Consider the following 23,969-nt stretch of genomic DNA (forward strand, 5'->3'; position numbering starts at 1 on the left):
TTTTCTCCCCTTTCCCAGTGAAATTCCCCCCCCCACCTTTCCTGCCCCACCCTCCACCCTCCCCAATCCGGCGCTCAGACCTAGGTCTGTGCATGTGATGTGCGCTGTGCTAGGGTCTGGGCATCCTTTTCAAACAACAAACAAACCCAAACGAGACCTAAATAAACACAACTTAAGTGAATATCATATTAATCAAACACACTAAAACAGTAGCACCTTCACCCTCCCTCATCCCCTCGACCTCCCACTACTCCCTCTTCCTCCAATCTTACAGCGAAACAACAGTATTTAGCTACTTAAACCCCTCCAGCTTCATTTATCAAGAGAGTCCAGATACTCTTTTGCTTTAATCTCTGACGCAAAATAGAGCGTATTTCCCTGATTGATAATCTTAAACTGGGCTGGATTAATAAAATACACTTGTACACCTTTCTCTTGAAGGGGCTTGATAAGTTGTCTCAATCTCCAGTGCCTTTCCACTGTAGACTGGCAAAAATCGGGCCGCACAAAGAATGAAACCCCTCTAATGACTCTTTTAGATTCTGGCCTTGCTTTATCAGATATTGCTTGACATAGAACAAAGTTCCCAAAGAACACAAGTATAGCCTGGGGTTTATCTCCTTCTTTTGCTGGTGTTCGTAATTTGAACAGCATCCGATGGGCTCTTTGTATCTTTTTAGACCAGTTCCAGTCATTCAGTTCTGGGAAGGCTTCCTTGAAGAGATCAATTATGTACGACCTGGTGTCGGACCCCTCCACCCCCTCCTGGATCCCCAATACCCTGAGGTTGTTTCTTCTCTGTCGGTTTTCAAACTCTTCAAGTTTCCATTGAATATCCTTCATTTGTAGCTCCTGTGACTCTACCTGGGCCACCGCATTTGCTGCATCCAGTTCCGTCGCCACAATTCTTTCTTCCAGGTTCGTCACCCTATCCCCATACTTGCGCAGACTTTGGACAGTTTCCTCATAACACCCTGCAGTTTTCTCATCCCTGCCTTGGTTTTCCTACTGTCTTGCCGTGATTCTTCTCTGTGCCCAAGTATGGCTTCATGGACTGTATCTAGTGTGGGAGCCCCTCTGATTCCACCAGTGGCAATTTCCCAGGGAGTGTACCGGAGAGTGGCAGAGCAGACGAATAATCCCATCTCAAATCCTTCCGCTCCCTGTTCTGGATACCACTCTGTGTGGCTGTATATTTAGTTTTTTTAGTACGAGATGGTAAATTTTCATCACTATCTTCGGGGTCAGATTTTAGGATGCTGCCCACCTGAGATGAACTCATCATGTCATCCGATCATTCAGCACCCTCGGATACCAAGAAAAAACAGTCACTGAGATCTTTATCCTTATCTGCATCAGCCTTGTTTTGATCAGTTATAACAGGTACCTCGATCCCATTATTGCCTTCATTGATTTCATTGGTGGCACCTCGGGGGAGTTTACTACTTTGTACACCTTTTTCATGGCCAATCTCTAATTCACCCGGTTTCTTTCTGCTATTCATTATCTTAGTGCTAACATTATCACTGATGTTACTGCTTTGGCTCCCAGGCAGTTCCAAATAAAGAGAATATTCTGGTAGGGGCGCTTCCCCTAGTCTCCTAGAGTTTTTATGCATTGGCATTGAGACTGTTAAATTCTCACCATCTTTATCGCCATCTTTATCTCCATCTTTATCACCGTGCTCTTCAGCCCGAGAGCATGCAATCATATTCCCTTGCGGCTGAACTTGTGCATCTGTACCTTTAATGTTACCGCCATCTAAGCCATGTTGAGACACCTTGCAAACAATCTGTAAGCTCACCTAATTGCCACTACGGGAAGTCCCATTACCGGTACTTGATACCGATACCGGCACAGGCACAGCCGTGCCTGCTTCACCTTGCGTGTCCTTCGTCCGACGGAGCAGATTCGCTACCGAAAGACCCGCGGGCGATTTTTGATGATTGCTCTGCCCCTTCCTCTCCTAGGCGCTGGCGAGTCCAGGGAATGGATCTGTGGTGAGCGGGTGGGAGAGCCTTCCAATGTCGCTGCATCCGATGCAGCCTCCAAGCAGGTCTTTTGAGATGCTGCTGCCGCCGTCACCTTCGTGGAATTTGCACCTTAGGTGCCATCGATAAGCCGTCTTTCGACAGTTGCACCAAGAACTGCAACAGATACTCCTCGATTAGGCACCTAATCAGGTACAGCTCCATTTGTTTTAAGCGGCCTCTAGTGCGGGGGAGTTGCATCAGGCTACGGTGGGGGGGAGTCAGGGGGGAGATGGGGTATCACAGTGCTTTAATCTGCCCGGGCAGTCTCAATCCTGTAGTCTCTAAAGGAACTCTGCCACAGCTAGCACCGCTAACGGCCTCCTACGCAGCCGCCATCTTGCCCTAACTCATAGTGATGTGGTAGGAAGTTGATTAATTAATAATTAAACAACAATTATTTTTAAATTGAAAATAATTACCTTATTAATTTTGCAAATATTTCTATTGGTTTTTATTTAATATATATATTATATTTGAGCTAATAATGTTTATAGTACGAGTTTTATATATATATTTTTTTAATTAATAGGGTTATTCAAACATGTAATGTGTTTGAAGTGTAGTAGTTTACTTACTGTTGCTTAGACCGGAGTGGAAATAGTAAATATAACCTCTCCAAAGTCCAAAGCATTCCCTACTGTTGTACAGACTGAAGTAGGAATAGTAAATCTTACCCTTCTGAAATCGAAGGCTTTCCCTGCTGTCGCACAGACTGGAGTGAGAATAGTAAATTTAAACCCTCCGAAGTCCAACGCTTTTGCTACTATTGCACAGATAGGAATGAGAATACTAAATGGTACCCCTCCTAAGTCCAGCTATTTCCCTACTTTTGCACAGACTGCAGTAGGAATAGTAAATAATACCTCTCCGAAGTTCAACACTTCCCTACTGTTGCACAGACTGGAGTGGGCATAGTAAATTGTATCCCTCTAAAATCCAACCCTTTCCCTACTGTTGCACTGCTTGGAGTGGTAATACTAAATTTTACCCCTCTAAAGTGCTACACTTTCTTTACTGCTGTATAAACTGGAGTAAGAGATAGTATTTCTATTTTTCCCAGACCCCAATACTTTTCCTAATATTGGTTAAATATATTTACCATTAATATGTGTTTATATTTTAAATGTTATATTATTTGTTTATAATTTTGTTTTTAAATGTGTGTAATATTGTTTGTCAATGTTTATTTTTTATAATATATTTTCTTTGTTTATTCATTTATTTCATGTTTTGTAATTCAATTGTTAACATTTTTATGTTTTTATATATATACTAGCTTACCCATTGTGCGTTGCTGCGATCTCAGAAGAAAGGATATTTACGGAAACTTGTTATGATAACATTCAATTTACATTGTGTCATATTTATTGAAACGTATTCATTTTAATATGGAAAACATTGTAAAGTGTTGTTTTAATTCTGTTTATTTATTCGAGTGCTTGTGGATACACAGTATTTTTTGTTTTTCCGTCTAGTGCGTACACGAATAAATCAGAAGGTTTTCCGACGTGTAATCCAATAGTAAGTATATATTTATATATACTATTAAATATTAGTGAGATTTATTTACCATTATATTAATGGTGTGTGAAATATTTAAGATTTACTACTGTTACCTGCATTATATACCCTGGGGGCTGAATTGAGAAATAAATAAAGCTGGAAATGCAATTATTGTGAGCTTCTATGTGCAGTTTGTAGCAGCCAGAGAAGAAGGGGCTTATAGCCTTGAAACGCCTCAGCGTTATACAAATAATGTGAGAGCAGACGGGCAGGCTGCATTAGGATGCCGGTTGGCCAGAATGCTGTTGTGTGCCCTCTCGCTGCTTCAGAGCACATTTGGTTTAAATATTTCACACGACGGCCCCCTCCCTGGAGAGGAGCACCATCACCAGCTGGTAAGAGAAATGTGACTGCCAGCTGGGAGAGGCTATGGTGGTTGAACTATTCAGTACCGGAATAGCACAGCATTCTAAATGCGGAATTAGCCTGCCTGAAGGCTCTCATACCTACTAAGGAGATAATTGATTTTAAAAAACGAACTCACATGGAACTTACTAAAGTGACCATTAAACGCTCGCATTTGGGACTCCATATCCCACAAGGCATCAAATTTTGCACTGAGCACACGCCCACTAGGGGCTGCATTGAGGTATAAATAAAAACGGAAATGCAATTACTGTAAGCTTCTAAGTGCAGTTTGTAGCAGCCCGAGAAGAAGGGGCTTATGGCCTTTAAACTCGTCGGCGATATACACATTATGTGGGAGCAGGAAGGAAGGCTGCATTAGGATGCCGGTTGGCCAGAATGCTGTTGTGTGCCCTCTCGCTGCTTCAGGGCACATTTGGTTTAAATAAATAAATATATATATATATATATATATATGCAAATCAGCTCCTCTCAGCTTCTCAGCGTTCTGCAGCAGGCAAGCATGAACGCTAAGCCAGTGACGAAGGAGACGGACCACCAGGTACAGCTAGATGTTGTTTTTATTACATTACCACAGAAAACAGCTACGCGTTTCGGGCAAGGTTGCCCTTGTTCACACTGCAACGTCAATAAAGTCAATCGCGTTTTTTATATGCTTAAACTCAACCACACCTCTAACAGTGACATCAATGATCACATGGTCATAGAGAGAGAAGACATACATAGGCATTATTACAACGGTGTGTTTTTGCATATCACAGGATAAATCCAGGTATTAGACCTATTGTGATAATTATATCTCGTAACATCGAGGAAACAAATATGCATTTTGATATCCTCTATATTATGTGTACATAAGAATAATTATTTTTAGCAGCAGATTTTGACAAATTATTTCTGTTATATATATATATACACTGAAAAAACCATCGGTTTCACACACGTTATAGTTAGGAATTAGCATTTAAAAAACCATGCAAATTTATTGAAAAAACCATAGGTTTCACACGTTATAGTTAGCTGAACATTTCTCTCATACAAAACCTTTGAAATTCCTCCGTTTTAGTTAGCTCAGCTAACTATAACTATAACTTGCGCGACCGCAATGCACTGCTGATGACGTCACATATTACATCACTCATGACAAGGTCAGTGACATCACTCATGACATCACTGATGACATCTCAAATGCCCTAAGGGCATGTATGTGTGTCACATGGCACACAAGCCTGAATCACTAGCCTGAATCAGGGGTCAAAGTGACACCCTGTCCCCCTTGCAAAATCGGTAATTTTACCGAATCGGTATTTACCAATTTGGTAATTGACATTGATTCCTATGGGCCTCAAGGCCCATTAGAATCAATGGCAATTACCGAATCGGTAAATACAGATTCGGTAATTACTGAATCATACAGATTTGGTAAAAATTACCGATTTTTTACCTACATCTGATTTACCGAATCTAGCATACCGAATCGGTAAAATCCGGTACTCTAGAGTCGGTAAATCAGATTTACCTACATCGGACCCATAGTACTTTCTTTGACCAGTGAAGGTAGTTCTAAAAAGAACAGTTTTTTTTGTTTTGTATTTTTTTTGTGTTTTCTCAACAAATTCCAAGCGGAACAAAAGAATGAAAAAAAGAACAACTAATATCGAGGACAGCAATGATCCTGCATCCTGCGTTTCATCAAGTCTATAGACTGTTCCCCATAACACAAAAGTTTATCGTAATAAATGCATAGAATTTTAACTTTAGCAAAGTCAGAATCAATATGTGGGTGTGGACTGCTTGCTGAAAATCCTGCTGCCGCAGTTGATGTGCTTGGTGTAGCAGCAGGTGGTTTCTCGGGCAACCTCCGTCTTGCAGCTCAAGCAAAGTTCTTGGTGTGCAAATTCTTCACGGGTCGCACCATATTTGCTGTGCCAAAGGAGTATTTTTTACATGGATCACCCCTTGAAAGAGTTGTTTCGCAAATTTTACAGGTTACTTTTGGAGCATTAACCTTTTTTTGACCTTCTGAAAAAGTGAAAAACTTCCAAATTAGAGCTTCTTTCATCTTCTTTGGAGGTTCTTCAGGAATGAAGTCTCCCTCTGAAGTAATGCTGGAAGATGACTCCATTGCTCTTATTATTGTGATCTTCCTTCTATTTGAGAAGATTCTCAGAACAAATGCTTCTTCTTAGAAAGTCAAAGTTGAATAATTATAATGGGACGGAACTTTCAATAGTCGCAATAGGAAAAGTTATGAACCAATCAAATCTCTACTTTTTAAGTCACATGGCTTTGCGTACGCTTATGATGCGCTTGCGCAACTCTTTCAATACGAGTACGCATGATGTTCTACCGCGATTTGTGTAATTCTTTTAAAAAGTAATATATGAATATTACAAGTATTAAAAAAATCATAGTTATCCCAAATGTCTGCCCTTAGTATGTACATTAAATACATACATGTTTTAAACCAAGTAGAAACATTGCCCCCTTTCGCGTACAGTACTCCGTACAGACGGTTTATTTAAATCTTTTTTCTTAGCTATGCCAAGACAAGAAGTTTGTTGAACAGTGTAATTTAAAAAACATTATTTGTTCTGGTATAATGCAGGCTCTGAACAGGTCTACTAAACCTTGCACCTGCCAGTCTTTCGTGCCCCAGACAGTTTTTGTCCCGATGTTGTCTTTCCAAAAGTAAAAACCTAATGTAGACAGCTGAGCATAAAAGTTTGCAGAATAAATTTGTTTAGTATTGGTCAACATTGTTTTCATACCTGTCTTGTTTATATTCTTAAAATAAAACGTTTCTGGATGGGTAACATTAAACTCTGAGAAGTACGAAAACCTTTCTTGGAATGTTTATAGCTCCCTTTCGGTGGCGTTGAACAATGTTCCCATTGAATATATGTAAAAATATTCCTAGGGCTTGCAGATTTATGCAAATAATGCTGACCATAATCATTAAAACAATACATTTGTTCATAATCTGATGACCCTTCTAAGTAGTCATGTTCTGTTAATTTTGCTGACATTTCTAATTCTTTCATCATATTGTTCACAGTCTCAAAGTCCCAATTGTCAGAATATTTACTGGGTGCGACAAAGTCACTCAAAGAAACCTAAACTGATGTGAAATCTTCAATGATTCCACAGGACCATAGATGTCATAATCAGTTCTGTCCCATGCTATACCCCCAGGTATAGGAACAGCTGTGATGTTCAATGCTGACAGGCCTCTTCTTTCACGATGAGATGATTTGTAAGATTTCAGGACCAAGTTGATTTTTTTACTTGCTTTGTCCATAGTACTATATTTTCCATCAATCATCCTTCCCAAGCTTAACACCAGTATAGCCAGAGCAGGAGGAAAAATACATCTAATCCAATCCAAAATTCAATCCATAGTGAAACCAGATATGTTTTTTACCAGTAGAAGAAGGAGTTCTGTTATTTTTTCTTTGAAGTTTATCTTTGCTTGCTTATCCTCAGGTTCACTGGGATCCTCAGAAAAGTTATCGAAGTTGATAAAGTAGCCAGAAGCAGTTCTGTCAATTGTTGGGATTGCATCAGGATTACTTGAAATCACTGGAGCTGCTTCTTCCTTTGTCATATTGGTATAGTCAGACGCTACATCATTGTAGACAGGTGTTTCTTGGCAAACTGTGATCTGGGTCTCAAGAGGCACTAGTTCCATGGCTTTGTTACATAGTCCTTCTTTTCTTACTGCAGGTTTATCAAATGTGATAAGTCTTTCAGTTTGAACCTCTTGGATAGTAGCGAGATTTGGTCTTCTGCTACATCTTGGGAGTCCACTGGGCCTACTACTTATTATTGGCCACATGTTGTGGTTTGACCAGGTCGATGGATACATGTCTGTTCTCCCTTTTACCAGCAAGGGCCGGTAGTACTACTGATCTTGTTCCTTGGGTTGCCAAGACAGGTACTGCTTTTCTGTAAGAAGGGCCAAATTCTTTCTTTACTGCAATTTTCTCTCTGATCAGATCCCCAATCTTTGGAATCCAGACAGGCCTTGCTGGGACAGGTGGTTTTTCTTCAGTGGTCGTTTGCTTCTGTATTGTATTACTCAGAATTCTTCTAGTTTCATTTAAGTCCTGTAAAACAGTCAAACGATCTTTGACATCAAAGGGTTTTTGTTCCACCACTGAAGTCTGACAATCGAGGTCTACGATTATCATTCTAGTACCAAACATTAGTTCATACAGAGTGACTCCACCCAGAGAATTTCTTGGCAGATTATTAAGACTACGTTGGACACTTATTAGATGCTTGACCCACCCATCACCCGTACCTAATACCTTAGCTGTTATGGATTGCTTTATGTCACGTTTTTTTCTTTCCTCTACCGCATTACCCTCAGGATGGAAGGGACTAGAATACTGCAATGCAACGCCCAAACTAGCCATGGCCTCCTTGTAAGCTCGAGAGCTAAACGCAGGACCCTGGTCACAATGTAGTGTGCCAATTGCGTATGTGCCGATAAAGACTCGCAAATCCTTTATAACAGTTCTTGTCCTAGCAGTTGTTGGACCGTGCCTGTCCATGAGGACGTCTGCGTGTAGATAGCCTAATGCTGTCTAGCAATGGTATCTGAACTGGGCTGGCTACACTGTAGTCAGGTATCTGGTGGTCATCAAAGCTGTGATATCTGTAACAGGTATCACAGTTTATTCCAAATTCGTAAACTTGGACGCTGATTCCTGGCCACCAGTACATCTCTTCTAATTCTATTAGAGATTCCAAGATGCCATGATGTCTCAGACCCTCTCCCATATGTGCTTCTGGAACCAAGTAAGCTCTCTGTTTCCTGTTTGGAATTACTCTGTCCCCCACTCCAGGGATTCGAGCAAAAGGAACGGAGTTTGCATCAATTATGTATGTATTTTAAACGGACACATCGTCTACTTCGGAAGTGTCGCTCCAAGACCTTATGGCTGCCATTACTGGACTCAAGGCCGACATGAGTCAACAATTCGAAGCCGTAGTGACCAAAATAGACACGGTGGCGGTGGATGTGACTCTGATTCGGGCCGACTTGGCCAAAACAAATGAGCGGGTGAAGGCACTGGATCTTAAAACGTCGAGCCTGGTGAACGACATGGCTGAGGCGCAATCCGAAATTGGCAATCTGCGTGCATCGCACGACTTACTGCTCAAGCGGATGGAGGACTATGACAACAGGGCCAGGCGGAACAACATACGCCTTGTCGGAGTGCCGGAAGGTGATGGTGCTGTGGCGACCGATCTTTTGGTCGAGGAACTTATAGTCGCCCAACTGGCTCCGGCAGGACTTAGTAAGTTCTTTGCCGTGGAGCGCGCCTATCGTTTTCCTGGAGGTCAAGTGAAGCCGGGGAACCCGCCGAGGCCTATCATCGCCAGACTTTTTCACTACCGGGACAGGGATGCTATCCTCCAGGCCGCCCGTAAACATGGTCCCCTGAAGTATGACAATAACTCTGTCTCCATATATCCCGATTTCACTCCTCAAGTGCAGCGGCAAAGATCAGGTTTCCTTGGAGTGAAGCGTCGCCTAAGGGACCGGGGACTGAAATATGCCATGCTGTTTCCGGCCCGGCTCCGGATCGAATATCGGGAGCGTGCCTATTTCTTTGATCAACCTGAACGTGCAGCCGACTGGTTGGACTCGTTGCCGGCAGATGACTTTGGGAGCGGAGGCCCTGGTGGTGCGGAAGGTGGTGCAGCGGCCCAGGAGTAACAGATGCCCTGGAGGTTTCGATTGAGACTATGCAACGTACTGTGTAAATTGACTTATTCCTTAATGACTATGCCCGTGGCGGTGCGGTAACGGGTGATTTCTCCCTTCCTCCTCGGGGGGTTCTTTGTGTAGAAGTATGGGGCGACAGGCACACTGCAGTTGGGGGTGGCTTTTTAGTCAGCAGGGGTGCAGGGAGGGGGGTGTTGTAACGGGTTTGGGTTTTGGGGTTGGTGTTTGGGGACTGGGTTGTGTTTCGTTTAATTTGTTCTGTTCTCTGTTTCATGGTATTTCATATCTTGCAATGACTTTTCATAGTGGGTCCTGCTGGGGGGTGGGCGTGGAATGTTTTTGTCGTAATGGGGGGGGGTGAAATGCGGATTCTTTCTTGGAACGTAAATGGTTTGGGTGACAGGATTAAGCGGGGCATTGTACTGCAATTCTTGAGGCGCCACGCCCCTGATGTTGTGTTCCTTCAGGAGACCCACTTGATTGGCAATGCTTGCAAGGCCTTAGACCGCCGGGGTTATCGACTGGTTGCACATGCGGGTTTCACCTCGGGTTCCCGGGGTGTGGGTATTATGGTAAAGTCTTCCCTCGCTCTTGCTATCGACGAGGTTATCCTTGATGAGCGTGGGCGGTATGCTGCTGTTTCGGGAAGGTGGGAGGGTAAGCAGGTCGTGTTTGTTGTTGTCTATATCCCCCCGGGACTGCAGGCTACCACTTATGCTGATTTAGGCAGGACTCTCCTTGGGCTGCCAGACGGCTTGTTGGTCCTGGGCGGGGACTTCAATTCTGTCATGTCCGGCGACTGCGACCGGCTACCCCCTAGAGTATTGCCACAGTCCCAGATGTGGCTCAGTGAAATGGCTGACACTTTTGGCTTAGTGGATGTCTGGCGCTCACTACATCCCACACTCCAACAATACACTTTTCACTCTGGTGCGCACTGCAGCCTCTCCCGTATCGATTACTTTCTTATGTTAGCCTCCACTTTGTCCACTGTTCGTGAGATTCGGCATCTCCCCCGGGGTATCTTGGACCACTCCCCCCTGCTGCTTACGATTTCTGTGGGCGGTCTGCCTGGTAACAGAGTGCCCCCGATCCCGCCCTGGCATTTTCGAAACCCCCGGCTCCGCTCAGACTTGATTAAGGCAATAGATTGCTATTTTTCTGAGAATCTGGGCTCAGTCACTTCCCCCACTGTTCTCTGGGAGGCCTTCAAGACGGTTATTCGGGGTTCCGCCCTGTCACTCATTGCCACTGAGCGTAGGGTCAAGAGGGAGGCTGTTGTGGCTCTTGAAACCGAAATCACTGCGCTTGAAAGTGAGTTGGGTGGGAATGACACGCCTGCACTGTTGCACGAATTGGAATTGAAGCAAGCAGAGTATAAAGCCTGTGTCACGGATGCTGCTAAATTGATGCGGTCCAACCAACTTGGTCGACTGTATGATGTGGGTGACAAGGCTAGCAAGCTTCTTGCGTGGCTGGATAAGACTGAGCGTGCGAGTCGTGTTGTTCCCTCCATTGTTCGTGATTCTGGTGAGACTGTCTCTGATCCGGGTGAGATTGTTGAGTGCTTTGTTGACCACTTCCGTATGGTTTATACGCCTGTTAGTGATCGAGATGAGGCCGACTCCAGGCTACTCCTACGTGACATTGCCCTGCCTACTGTGTCTGATGCGGACTGCCTCACTCTGGAGGCCCCCTTTACTGTCGACGAGATTGCCCTTGCAATTCGTTCCCTTCGCTCGGGTAAGGCAATGGGCCCTAATGGACTCCCCATTGAACTTTACAAACTTTGCCCCGACAAGATGGCCGCCCACCTGCGTCACATGTTTCTAGAGGCGGTTGAGGCCGGATGCCTCCCCCTTGAGCAGCGCCTCGCTACCATAGTGGTCATTTATAAGGATGGCAAACCTCGTGACCGTTGTGCCTCGTACCGCCCCATCTCCCTCCTTAATGCGGAACCCAAAATCCTCGCTAAGGTGCTGGCCAATCGGATGCTTGCTGTGATTTGCGACCTGATCCACCCGGATCAATCCGGCTTCATCCCCCACAGAAACACTTCTCTTAATTTGCGTAGGCTCCACAGTGTCCTCGCGAGAGCTTCTATTCTCGCCGAGCCAGCGGTTGTCGCCTCCCTTGACGCCACGATGGCATTTGACACTATTGAATGGCCCTACCTATGGGCAGCCCTCGCTAAATTTGGCTTTGGCCCCAATTTCATCGCATGGGTCAAGCTTCTTTATGAACAGCCGCTAGCTCAGGTCGCGGTGAATGGTAGGTGCTCAGACCCCTTCCCCTTGGGCCGTGGCACACGACAAGGCTGTCCCCTTTCTCCGCTTTTGTTCGCTTTGGCACTCGAACCTCTTGCCGCGTGGCTCCGGTGGGAACCCTCGATCAAAGGGATCCGATGGTCCCCTGACCTCGAGGATCGTGTCTCCCTGTACGCGGATGACATCCTCCTTTATCTCACTTCCCCTCAGAAGTCACTCAATGTTCTCTTCGACGTCCTCACGTCCTTCGGTAAGAACTCGGGACTTGTCATTAATTGGACCAAGTCCTGTGTCTACGCCATAGCTGGTACTCTGCCGCCTCTCCCCCGCAGATTTCCCATCCTGGTAGCGACTGACGGTTTTAAGTATCTGGGGGTCCATGTATCCATGATCTCTTTGGTCCGCTATGAGCGGAACTTGTATGCTCCGCTCCGCAGACTGAAGCAGGATGTTCGGCGGTGGCGCGATCTGCCCTTATCTCCATTAGGCCGGGCGGCGCTCTTTAAAATGATGTCGCTCCCCCGATTCCTCTATGCCCTGCAAAATTTCTTCGACCCTGTTCCAGCTCGCTATTTCCATGAAGTCGAGAGTTTACAGCGGCAACTTATCTGGGACGGCCGTGCCCGCATTGCCTTATCCAAGCTCACGCTCTCCTGGTACGACGGAGGTATTGCGCTGCCGGATATTAGACGATACTACTGGGCCTCGCACCTGAGCGCCATCAACCACGCGACATACTCTCCGGAGCCCGCTCCTGCCTTTGCTTTGGATAAACTGCTGTTGCCCGGTGGCAACTTTCATAGGGCGCTGTACTCTAAGGCCCCCTTCCGACTCCTTACGGGCCCAACGAAATGTGCTGTGCGGGCATGGCGAGACGCTACGGTGGTCACGGGCTGGGGTGGCAGACTGACACGTATGACGCCACTGTATGATTCGGAACGACTGGGCAACCTGTGGAAGACGAAAGGGTTTGAGAAGTGGGACATGATTGGGATTAGCACGGTGGGAGACCTGTGGACACGTGGCGCGGTTAAGTCCTTTGAATCACTAAAGCTGGAATACCGGCTCGATGATAGGGAGCACTTCCGGTATATGCAGGTTAGGCATGCCTTGTCTTCTGTCTTCCCCTCCGGTACGGACGTTCCGCAGTCCTCCCCTTTGGAGGATCGAGTTCTAGATGGCCACGTCCCAGACAGTACCATCTCCTTAATTTACAAGAAGCTCATTAATAACAGAGCTGACCAGCTCGAGAAGCTCCGGGCTGCCTGGACGGCTGACGGACTTGAATTGGACGACGAGGACTGGCAGTCAGCTGTGTCCTCCCCTAAGGAGGTGGCTATTCCGGCACGACTTCGCTTTGTCCAATTGAAAATCCTTCATCGCGTGTATCTTACTGGAATGCGTCTGGTGCGAATGGGTTTGGTTTCGGATGGACGATGCAAGCGTGGGTGTGGGATGGATGGTACCTTTCTTCACGTTCTGTGGGAATGTCCGATGATTGTAGCATACTGGTCTAGGGTGCATGATGTGATGAGTCGTGTCACGGGGGTCCCATTGCTTCCTGAGGCGCGTCGTTGTCTGTTGAATGTGTGGGAACCGTCTGACTGCACTGCTGCCCAGACACTTTGGGTTACCCTAGGCAATATGATCGCGAAGAGGGATATTGCACAGCTTTGGGGCTCCCCTAGACCGCCAGTGCTAAGTGCCTGGAAAGAGAACATGGACTGGTCCATGTTCCGAGAGAAGACGGTATATGAGGCCCGGGGGCGTCCAGGGAAGTGGTCCAGAGTTTGGGCTCCCTGGAATACTTATCGTGGAGACATCTGTTCTCCCCCACTTGACCACGAGGTCCCTCTCCCCTCCTTTCCGTGATTTACGTTCCTCTCCTATTCTCACCACATGCTTTGTACTCTTGTGCGCGCCACCCCCCCCTCGCCATCGTCGTTTCTTCTACATCCATTCCCCCCCCCCCACCTCCAGCAACCCTTGCCACTATGATACCATGTGTTTGTTTGTTTGTGTTCATTTCGACAAAAACATAAAATTAAACCTTTCTTATCCTATTTGTATGATGTCACGCTCTTGCCGATAATGTTGATGTGAGAGATTGCTCCAGCAACGTACTGCCTCGTATTGCACTTTTCGCTCAGCCTGTTTTTGTCATAGCGGCTGGCCCTGCGGGGTTGTAGGCAGACGCTGTGTATTGTGCATTTGTAAATAAAGGTTTTAAAAAAAAAAAAAAAAAAAAAAAAATTATGTATGTATTACCGTGTGGATAGTTCAGAGGTAACGCTGCATGATTTCCTTCCATTGAGGCTTTTACTGCTAATAGCGTTTCACCATCTATTACTTTTTTTGAGCATTTTATTGTAGCTACGGAAGCCGTTTGCACAGCAGCCTTCGCGGCTTCATCAGCCAATGAATTCCCTGCAACGTGAACGCCATCAAGCTGATGACTCAGTGTATGAATCACATGAGTCTTTTGTAGTTCTTATTCCAAAAGAACAACTTGTTCCCAAAGCTTTTTATGCTTGATTGTGCCACCCTTTGCGTTTTTGAACCCGTTTTTAACCCAGTTCTGCAAATTTTCGTTGTAAGATTCAACGCAGAAATACGAACCGCAGACTATGAGTGTGGGGAATTCGTGATCAGTATTTTCAAGCGCCATCTTGAAAGCCTGTAGTTCAGCTCGCTGAGCTGTACAGTCTCCGAGTGATTGAGTTTTAGTGACCATAGGTCTGCATTTACCTTCGCGCCAGAGACCTTTAACAATCGCGCACGCAGCACTATAAGCTTATTTACCCCCAGTTGCGGGCTGTGCTGATCCGTCTGTATAGATTATACATCCATAATGTTCTAGAGGCAGAATTTCAGTCGGCAGAGGACATTCGTATTCGTATTGTATGAATTCTTGTGTCATCAAGGAGGGGTCAAAGACGTATTCAACGTCTGTTGCAGCAAGATAGTTGATCCATTGTATCCATCTCGGATGTAAAGCTTTTGCTTTTGGAATGCTTGCTTTTGTCACTGCCTCTAAGGCAGGTACAGGCGTAACGATCAATATGCGTTTACCCTGTGCTAGAGCTCTCTCTTTTGCTACTGCAGTTTGAACCGCTGTTGAATTTTTTCTGTTGAAGTGAATTTCATTTCAGCTTGTGTGTACAAGTGTGATTTGTATGATATTGGTACCTTTTCACCTTCATTAAAGGTCAGGTATGTGAATCCGCATCTCCCTGGGATGATTCGGATCACAAGATTCCGCACGTTTTCGCGTGTCTGTAATTTTAGTTTTTGCTAACATGTCTATTTGTACTGAACGCAAAATTTCTGTATGGTTTTGAGTCCAATTTGTTGGTTTAAACTCAGGTTTTATTAGTTCATAGAGAGGTTTAACCCTTTCTGCGTAAATCAGAACATAAGTTCTTCCAAAATTCAGGAAAGCTTGAATTGACTGTAAGTTTTTCAGCGTCTTTGGAGGTTGGAGCAGCACACATTTCTAATGAAAGTTTGCTGCCAGGCTTTTGCCTTCTCTTGACAGCTCGCATCCTAAGAATAGGACATTGAGGTGGGCAATTCGTGATTTTTTAAAATTGAATTTGTACCCTTCAGAAGCAAACTCAAGTATTATGGTGTTCACTCTTTCCAAGTGCCTGTCCAAGTCGTCATCTGTAAGATAGATGTCATCGACATAAGATAATGCCTCATTGTCATACATTTGTAGTAACTCCGTTACTCTGGCTGAAAATAACCTCAGACTATTCTTAAATCCCTGGGGGAGACGGCAAAACTGTCACTGTGTCCCCAAGATTGAGAAAGCGGTCAAATGCCTGCTTTCTGGTGCAATGTTTTGACAGAAAAACCCATTTGTAATATCTAATGTGGTTTTATATTTCTTGCGCACAATGTTATTCATCAGTGCAGCACTGTGCGCATTTTGTACAGCAAAAGTTTTGCAACAGGAGTTTAAATGTCTGTAATCCAAAACTAGACAATATGAATTGTCTGGTTTGGAGACAGGAAACAAAGGATTGTTCATTGACGAGGTTCATGTTTCAATCACCCCTTGGTATTCAAGTTGATTTAATATCTCCCTAACTTGTTTTTTTTTAGCTTCTTGCTTTACTGGGTAATGCCTCTGTGCAGTAGGTTGATTTTTTAACTGGATTTTGTGATGAGGAGAATCCTCATCCCATCCCACATGATTTTTATGTAGTGCTGGAGCTTGGGCTACTGCCCATTTCCTGGCATATGTATATTTTTATGAATTGGAATGTGTTATGAGAATCAGTCAGTCACTGGAATGTATTTTGAGAAGGCTGACATAATTATCCCTTCGCCGTGTGGGCACTCCCTAACAACTGCAGGTGGCCAGTCTCTTTCAGCTAGAAGTATGCCACGGACGGAGCACCTTGTGTTTTAGTGTTGATTGAAGCAAAGACTGTGCCCCAAGTGTCACAATCCTCTACGTTTGGTGCAATCCCCATAGGTAAACAGATTGTCAGAAACCTGTGTTTCTCATGAGGTGTACTATCAGGAAATACTGTCTCCATCTGAGTAATTTTTTGTGCTAACCAGAACGGAATTTGTTCTCGTTTTGCTGGTAGTTTACCAATGACTGACTGTATAGTCTGTGGTGTAATTTTATTTGTGTTCCCTTGTTGAGGGGTGTGCTGTGGAATTCTTACAGCTGGTTGGACTGTTAATGTCCGCATGACATATTAAACCAATTGTCTATGTATTTTAATTAACTGTTTTAGCTGAGCTAACAATTCTGCATCTGGCATCCTTTCAATGTCTGGATGTGGTGTATAGCTGGCTAGTACCGGCCATGTTGCTCCTGGTCTTCCTAGTGGACCGAGCCTGGTAATGTGATTTTCATGTTTTAGGGCGCCTTTAAACCAGAGCTTATGCTCTTGGTAAGTTAATGGAATTTCAATGTCCTCGCAAGGAACGTATTCCGTTGGAGGTTCCTCTGCTTTGTAGTAGTGGAACTCACGTGTTCCTGCATTAGCTGCTGGAAACGAAATCCAAGAATAGAATACCTCTGTCTGCCGATATTCATGTGCCTCTATTGCAAAGGTTACTCTGCCACCATTTGATGATACTCCATTTTTTTATGAGTCTGTAAGTTATAATTTTCCTTACATTTACTGGGAGCAGTATAGCATCCGTGCAATTTTCTAGGATTGCAGAGTCATCTAAAACCGCTTGAGCTGCTGCTGCAGCTCTCTCTAATTCGGTATCGCTATCCGGCATTTTAGTCGGCTGAGAGTTTGCAGAACAAGTTTCAAGGAAGCAAAGATTAGGTGCACAATATTTTGGAACATTGTATCCTTCAACGTTGAATAAACCAAAAATGAATACATAGTATTTTTCGTCCTACTCAGTTTTGGCGGATATTAACCTTTTACCCACTCCAGACGTCTATTGGAGTATTTTACGGGAAAAAGGGGTCTGTGTGAAAAGCACGACTGAGTTACTTTAGTATCTAGTGTTAAATGATCGCCTTACCAAACGTTGGGTGCCATGTAGTGTAGTTCCTATATTCTCAATAGGCTCTGCGCATTGAAATAACATATACTATAGTTTAGACGTAGGACTGAAGTCGACTAGGTGTCTATCATATATATTAGACTTAATTGTGAGTGCCAGCTAGCTCAGAGGTCACTAGAAACTTTCTCAAATAAACAAGAAGGGATTCGTTTCTGACAACCATATAACATGACAACTTTGTTTCCCCAGAATGAAACATATCTCTAGAGTCGCTAAAACAATAGACGGCTATTTCACTCAGTCAATCGTGCATGCTTCGTTTCACCAGAGTGGCTTTAGAAATAGAGAGACAGGCGTTTTCAATAAAAGTATTTATTGAACAGACTTATTTCTTAAGCATAAGAAATGCACTGCTACAATTGAAATGCTAGTTAAGAAGTACGAGGCATATAATACAAATAGTATTATAAAATAGTACTGTAAAAGCATGATATGGTTTCTAAGCCATAAACATAGAATACATAAAATGCATAAAATGCATACAGTGATAAAATGATGGCTAAAAGTACTCAACTGGTGCTTCTATAATATGCCTACCCCTGTGTACCTAACCTAAGTCTAGTACGAGGGAGGAGTAAGTGTGGTGTAGCTTAAGTCTAGTAATTTTCTGCCAAGAATCTGCTCCAAGAATTCTCTAAGGGTCTAATCAGCTCCGTTTTGAGGAAGGTAGAGTATGTTTTTCAGGTTTTTGTACATACTATTTTTTAGCTTAAATCCTGTGTTCGCTGATTCAAATTGTCATTAAGACAAATAGGGTCGATCCAAAGTTTAGAAAGAGTATAAAGTTTTATTAATGCAGAATTGAACGTAAACAGCCGACACGTGTTTCGCCCTCTATGGCGAATTGCGCCAGGGCTTTATCATGGCTAAGTTCAATTTCTTAATGACATTCAATTGGATTCTCAAAAGTGCATCATAGTGGGTATATACAAAGGTAGATTCCTTAAATATTTCAAACTTTAAAATGGTACTCAATACCGCTTTCGCTACAGTTTAATTCCTCTCAAATCATTTGTTCTGATCATTGGGGAGGCTTGGCGGCTCCGTACCTTGGTTTTAGAATGAAGGAGGTCTTGTATCTCTTTCTCAGGACTCGATTTCCCAGATACTTGCAAGGGTAGCCTGGAAACACCGGAGCTGGATTTCTCAGCTGGAGAAAAGACAGCGTCTCTCAGTGCGTCAGCTGGAGGGTCGGCTTCCTTCGGCACTTGCTGCTGCAGGGCGTCGGGCAAGTAGTTAGTCGATCTGCTCCTGACCACTGTGTGTTTGACTGGGCAAATGTAGCCATATTTATACTGTGAAGGTGCCGACTTTGACGTAAGATTGGACACAATATCATCACTAGTCCCTCAGTTCCTTGAAAACTCCAGGAGTTCTTGGATAAATTAGTATTCAAGCAGGGGGAAGTCCCTGACTGCTGAAGGCTGGTTTTTCTAAGAAATCGTTGTGGATTCTTAGAGTTTAGTGGAAGTAGCCATGCCATATTTGGGCTGCACAGGCTAAGACTAAATAAGGTAATGATTCCTTATGCCTGTAGAAGGATTGGGTGAATTATACCTATATATGGGCATGAATCAGGAAAATTTCACTAGGGCCCTAGATTCACACATTACAACGTATTAGATGCAAATGTTTTGACAAGATGTTTCTAACTTGGCCATGTTGTTTATTGAAAGCAGTTATCATTCTACACTCATTCAACATTGCTTCCCCACTTTTGGTTTTCTTTTCTTTTATGGTGTCAGACTATTTGAACAAAATATCTTCTCTAATGTTGCTCTTAAGCTTATTTATTGCAGTTGCAATGCATTCTTCACCACACCCTACAGATTTAAAACGTGTATGTAAATTCCGTTATTCATGGTTTGCAACTTCTGGCACACTGCAATTACACATAGTTTTCAAACACTCCCCGTGGATATACTCATAATCAGGTTATTGGTATGGAAGCTAGTTGCGTGTAGCAATGTGCTTCCAGCTGTTGGTTTTCGATAGATCTTAGTGTGTAATTTAGAATCTTTCACATATACTGTTAGATCAAGGAAATTCAAACAGCAGCTCCTATTTCAAGCAACCAAAAGGACACAGAGGGGATGGTGTGAAAGATCGGTTTACTTCAAGCATATCAACAGGCATAATGCATTTCGACATTCAAGTCTTCGTCAGATGCCATACCAACGGGAATGGGTTTCTACCCTCATTTTAAAACTCTCTGGCTCCTCCCTTTTGACTGGAGTACAGCTGGTCCCACTTACGAGCAAAATCTCTTTTGTAGTTCAATGTTTTAATGATTTTTAACTACAATTCCCAGAAGTCTCTGAATGGGTTCTCAATGTCGATGGGGCTCTTTTTGAACAGCTGTTATATGCCTTGTAGAGGTGGGTAGTGTGTTCCCAATAATCCGGTACTGTGCATTCCGAGGCGGAGTCATGCAGACCTGTGACACAGTATGGGTGGGAGTGGTTTGAGGGGTGCCTTTCCACTTCTTGGGAATTCGAAATGCCGTCCCTGTCTTGGGGTCAATGGGAACTGGTGATGACACAACAGGCACACACACCAACAGACCCGCATCAGGTACAGACACTGGCACACCCTCTTGTGACATGCTGGATCCTGCGGAATGCATTGTCTGCCAGGTGTACCCCCTATAGTGCCCTCCTTCTCCTGTTTGCCAGGTGTACCCCCTACAGTGCCCTCCTTTGCCTGTTTGCCAGGTGTCCCCCTCGACAGTGCCCTCCTTTGCCTGTTTGCCAGGGGTAGTCCCTACAGTGCCCTCCTTTACCTGCTTCACTGGGCTTGGAATTGGAGTTGATGTGGCGGAGGAATGTGGCCCTGAGCCCTTCCTAGGTGTACCCTTGCCATACAACACTTCCTCAGAGGGCATAGACACTACACGCCTAGCTCTGCATGAAGTTTTAGGGATAGGAGAGTCCTTCGGTGGTGATGCCTCTGAGGCATGTGAGCCTGATGTCTGCTTCATTGCTTTTTTGGCCTTGCTCTGCCCTGATGGGCTCTTGTCTTTGCATTCTGGGGTGGCTCTGCTTTTCTGTGGGGACGGTGTCTGTGGGCTGGTCCGATTGGGTTGTTTCTGCTCAGTGCTTCTTGTGCTGTATCGTGACTGTGACGCATGGGAACCGTGGCCACTATCATCCGATGTGGCCACTGACTGGGGGCTGGACAAAGGCACTGGAGCAGGAATGGGAGTATGTGCCTGTTGAAGAGCAGACGTCACTGTGGACGACAAAGCCTGGACTGTACAGTTTAGCCCACCCATGTCAGAGTGTATGTCCTCCATGAAGGCAACAACCTGGCCTAATTTTTTGTCATGGTCACTGAAGGCATTGAGCAGTGCTGTCTGGCCCAAACAAAGCTGGCTCAGGAGCTCTACAGACTCAGCACTGAGGGCAGCAGGTGGGACAGGTGCAGGCTCAGCGGTGCCAGGCGTGAAACTAACTCGTCCCCTCTTACTGACATGGACCCGGGCAGCACCAGAGGAAGTGGATGGGAGGCTAGCCAGTGCCCGCTGTATGGTAGATGATGCAGAGTTACCATTCCCTGTGCCTGCCGACATGGCTGCATCACCGTTGGCATCAGATGATGTAGTACTTTGTGCCTCAGGCAGGGATTCCTCCTGCATACTCCGGTCCCCCTCAGATGCGCTGGTGAGCTCTGTGTCACTGGGTTCCGGTGCAGCTGTAGTGCTCCTCTCGCCACCACTGGTTTCCGGCTCCTGTTCCTCCGTGTCCACTGGTGATTCTGCATGAGAGAGAGATTCAGGGTTGTGTTAGTGTCATCAGCAGGACACATAAATTCAATCAATACAGTACAGGAGATGCCCAAATCAACATGGTGGCCACCACACCCTGCAATCACATTGCAGCAACACACTACATAGACCACAACAGTGCCTGTAACCCTGACTATCTGCCATGACTGAGCCATGTTAAGGCCACACAGCACAACACCCTGCCCATGGATGAAGTGTAGCAGACACACAACTTGCTCTGCCCACACCTAGGGACATGATGTGGGGACACCACTTATTACCACTGAAAGACCTTGAGGGAGGACGAGGGGACAGCACGCACACGTTTAGGACATGACAGTCCACAATGGCAGGTGCCCATACCAAACACCATGTGGTACTCTGGGGCACATTGGTGTCAGATGTGTGGACCTCAACGATCATGGTGCATGCAAAGTAGGCATACATGAAGTCATACTCAGATAGTGGACACTGCTGTTCACCCCCTAATAGATTCCCCACACTATCCCAATGGTGAATGACCATGTAGATACTAACACATCTGGCTATGGGAATGCACAGCAGGGAGGATCACCTTTGTAAGGCCAGTTTGGGTCAAAGCATGACACTGGCACCCATCCCAGCAGCCGCTCACATGACAGAGCACAGCACCACCCAACGAACATCACATGGGCCACCACTGCGACAGGCCCTGTACACATGCATCAGCTCCCAGCTAAAGTCACCCTCCCCAAATACTCACCCCTGCCTTACTGCCGATACTCCTTCAGACGTGCATCAAGCTCAGGATGAGTCACTGCCAAGATGCAGCCCATCAGTGGTGTCATGCTGCACCGTGCCAAACGCCCAGTGCGTGGTAGCAGCCCCAAGGTTATCTCTGCCACGTTCTTTGTCAGCCGGCTGATGTCGTCCCATCTCTTGTGGCAGTGGGTGTGTCGTCAGTTAAAAACCCCCAGGGCTCGCACCTTTGCTGCAATGGCCCTCCACACTGCTTTACGCTGGTGTACCTTGAGCTGCAGACAAGGGAGAAAAGAAGGGGAAATGATCAGGGACACAGTGTCATGTACCAACATCTATTCAGTACAGTAGCAAGACACAGACTCATTAACAAATGTAATCTCCCTCCATCCCAAACTGGGTTATACCTCACAAGGGCACTCTGCATGGGCCAAGCAGATGTGATTGCATGCATTTATGCGGCTGTACAGGGTCCCTGATAATCACACACATGCAGGATGACTATACTGAACGCCCTCTGAGGCTTGCACACATCTCTAGTCCTATGCATGTCTGGCCACTACATACATCACATATCAACCTGTGTCTGTGCGTAGAAGCACTGTGTGCATGACTGGGCAGCATTCAATGAGCATTTCATGTGAACATATGTGTATGTAATGTGTGTGGCATCAGGGTACATCTTGGAAGGGCGCAATCATCATACCTGTATACAAGAAAGGCGATCGGTCGGTGCCCGGGAACTACAGACCGATAAGCTTGATTGCCACCATCCAAAAGGTGGTGGGGAGGATGGTCGTAAACAAGCTAATGGACTGGTTGATGAGAACAATGGCCTCTCCCCATACCAAGCTGGATTCCGGAAGGCCACTAGTACAGTGGACCAGGTGTTCCGCTTTACCTTGCTGCGGTGGGGAACAGTGGTGCTAGGCAAGGGTAGCCTGTATGTCGCTTTTGTTGACTTGCGGGCTGCCTTCGACCTTGTCCCAAGGAGAAAGTTATGGGTGGTCTTGAGGAACCTAGGTCTACCGGAAGATCTACTAACCATAGTTATGAGGTTACATGAGGCTAATTTTGCCAAAATCCAGTGGGGTAGGAATGGAGAAGTTACGGCTGACTTCCCGGTTGAACTGGGAGTTCGCCAAGGTTGTGCGATGACCCCCTTGATTTTTTCTCTATTTATTAATGGGATAGTCGCTCGTATGTTGTCTGTTAGTGTAGATGCGCCCTCTTTGGCGGGCATCAAAGTTCCAATTTTGATGTTCGCCGATGACACCTTAATTTTGTCAAAGACCCCAAGTGGCTTACAACGTGCTCTTCTTATTTTTGATGAATTTTGCGTGGAGCACGAATTGGAAGTCAATGTGGCTAAAACCAAGGTAATGAATTTCAACTGCCATCGTAGTTTTAGACCCAAAATATTAATGAGAAATTCTCTGTTAGAGGTTGTCAAGGCTTTCACTTATCTTGGCATTTACATAACTGACGATTTGAGATGGTCACAGCACATCGATATGGCGGCGCTAAGACATAGAAAAATATCTTGTGCTCTGGGGGTGGAGCATAGAAAATCGAAGTCCAAACCAATTAAGCCAGTTTTGGAAGTTTCTGAGGCCAAGGCGCTAGGGTCCGCTCTGTATGGGGCAGAACTGTGGGGCTTTGGGAAGTTACATTCAATGCAGAAATCGGAAAACAAGTTTCTTAGGCCCACATGCATCATTGTCAGAAATTGCGATTTCTTATTTGCGATTGTTAAGGAATCGCAAATAAGGAATCGCAATTTGCTATTCATGATGCTTTTCGCATTTTTGCAAAAAATTCGAATTCTTAATTGCGAATTCGCATTTTGCGTATTTTCTAATCGTAGTCATCACACGCGCTAATTTTTCGCGGTGAGAGACGGTCTAGTCTATTTCCTACGATGCAATGCATGCTGGAGTATA

This window comes from Lissotriton vulgaris, chromosome 2_2 (genome assembly GCF_964263255.1).
Source record: "Lissotriton vulgaris chromosome 2_2, aLisVul1.2, whole genome shotgun sequence".
Lineage (NCBI taxonomy): Eukaryota > Metazoa > Chordata > Amphibia > Caudata > Salamandridae > Lissotriton > Lissotriton vulgaris.